Source organism: Tupaia chinensis, unplaced genomic scaffold, assembly GCF_000334495.1.
Source record: "Tupaia chinensis unplaced genomic scaffold, TupChi_1.0 Scaffold138725_1, whole genome shotgun sequence".
Taxonomy (NCBI): domain Eukaryota; kingdom Metazoa; phylum Chordata; class Mammalia; order Scandentia; family Tupaiidae; genus Tupaia; species Tupaia belangeri.
Genome location: NW_006198617.1, coordinates 613,021 through 615,112, shown reverse-complemented (window position 1 = coordinate 615,112; position 2,092 = coordinate 613,021).

The window sequence follows — 2,092 nt, the reverse complement described above, 5'->3', positions numbered from 1 at the left end:
TCTTTGCTCCAAAGTCTATTTTATCTGATATTAATATAGCCCTTTATGCTATCTTTTAATATTTGCATGATTTATCCTTTCCCACTATATTTTTTAATAATTATTTATTTTGGGATCAGCAGTTAGCGTAATGGCTATGTCGCTGGACTCCCACATAGTTGACTGTGGTTCGTGTCCTGAACCCGGTGGCTTAAAGCTCACGCCGGGCACGTGTGTGTGCGTGCCCAAGATCCTGAGAGGAGAATGGAGGAGAAGGGATTGCAGCATGGCCATCCCCCCTAGAGGGAGATTTCTCACTTTCTGTCTCTCTGTCTCTCTCTGTCTGTCTGGCGAGAGCACGTGCCCTATAGCAAAAACCTCTTAAAAATAATTATTATTTATTTTATTTATTCATTCATTTATTATTTTATTTTGACCAGAGAGAGAGAAAGAAAGCTGCCAGGTCCGGGACTCAAATCGTGGTCAGCCATGTGGGAGTATCCAGCACCTTAACCCCCACGCCACCTGCTGGTCCCACTTTCCCACTATTTACCTACCTATACAAGTGAGTTTCTTGCAGATAGCCTGTAATTGGATTATGGTGTTTTTGTCCACTCTGCCAATAGCTATCTTTTAATTTTTGTATCAGACTTATTTTATTTAATATAATTACTGACTTATTAAAGTCTGGGGGGTTTTGGAGCCAGCAGGTGGTGTGGTGGTTAAGGGGCTGGATTCCTACACGGCTTATCACTGTTTGAGTCCCAGGTCTGGTGGCTTGAAAAATAATTCCAGGAATGTATGCGTGCATGCCCAAAATCCCAAGAGGAGAGAATGGAAGAGAAGAGACTGCAGCATGGCCATATCCCCACAGAGGTAATTTTTCATCCTCTCTCTGTCTCTCTCCGGTGAGTGCATATGCACTACAGCAAATACCTAAAAAAAAAAAAAGAAAGAAAGAAAGAAAAGAAAGAAAAGAAAAAAAGAAAAAGAAACATATTGTCATTAGAATTTTTGTCTCCTAGAAGTAAAGCATTTGTTTCTCTTTATCTGCTTTCGAGATTTTTTTCTTGGGACCAGCAGTTAGCGTAATGGCTATTTCACTGAACTTCCATGTAGCCGACCGCTGTTTGAGTCCTGGACCCAGTGGCTTAAACTCACACCGGGCGCGTGTGCGTGCGTGCCCAAGATCCCGGGAGGAGAATGGAGGAGAAGGGAATGTGGCATGGCCATCCCCCTGGGGGTTGATTTCTTGCTTTCTGTCTCTCTGTCTCTCTCTGTCTTTCTGGTGAGCGCGCACGCCCTATCAACAAAACAAAACCAAACAAAACCAAAAAAAAAAAACCAAAACTCTCCAAAAACAAACAAAACAAAAACCTCTCTCAAAAAAAGAAAGAAAAAGAAAAGAGTTTTTCTTAGAATGAATTTCAATTCATTGAAATTAACTGTTTAATTGTTTGAGTTCATTCAGTTTCTTCAACATGTGGGATTTTGTCTACTGCCAAATTTGGGAGACTTTCAGTTATTACTTCTTCAATACTTTTTCAGGCCTACCCTCTTCCTCGTCTTTCTGGGACTCTAATTGAGACCTTTCCCTATAGTCCCACATGTCCCTGAGAGTCTGCTCATTTTATTCAATGTATTTGATTTACATTGTTCAGGTTGGGTGATTTTTATTCCTTTCTCCTTCTTCTTCTTCTCCTTCTTCTTCTTCTTCTTCTTCTTCTTCTTCTTTTCTCCTGAAATGTTAAAAAATTAATTAATTTACATTTATCCCCTAATCATTGTCATAGCATACAAAAAAATGGTTATCCATCCAGAATATACTGCACAGTGGCTTAATCATGTATGCTATTGTCAAAAACTTTCCATTTCTAGTTTCATATATATATATTTACCCCCGTGTTTGACCCTCTGTCCTTTCCCACTCTCTTCTCACACTGTCTCTGGTGTCTACAGTTGTCTTCCATTCCTTTTCCCTCCACATTTTATTGATCATATAATTTCTTAAATAATCTAACTACTTTCAATAGCAAGTTCAGCTGGTAATTTCAAGAAAAGCAGTTTTGAATTGGTAAGGAAATTTCCTTAAAACTTAAAGCCTTAAAGGAAT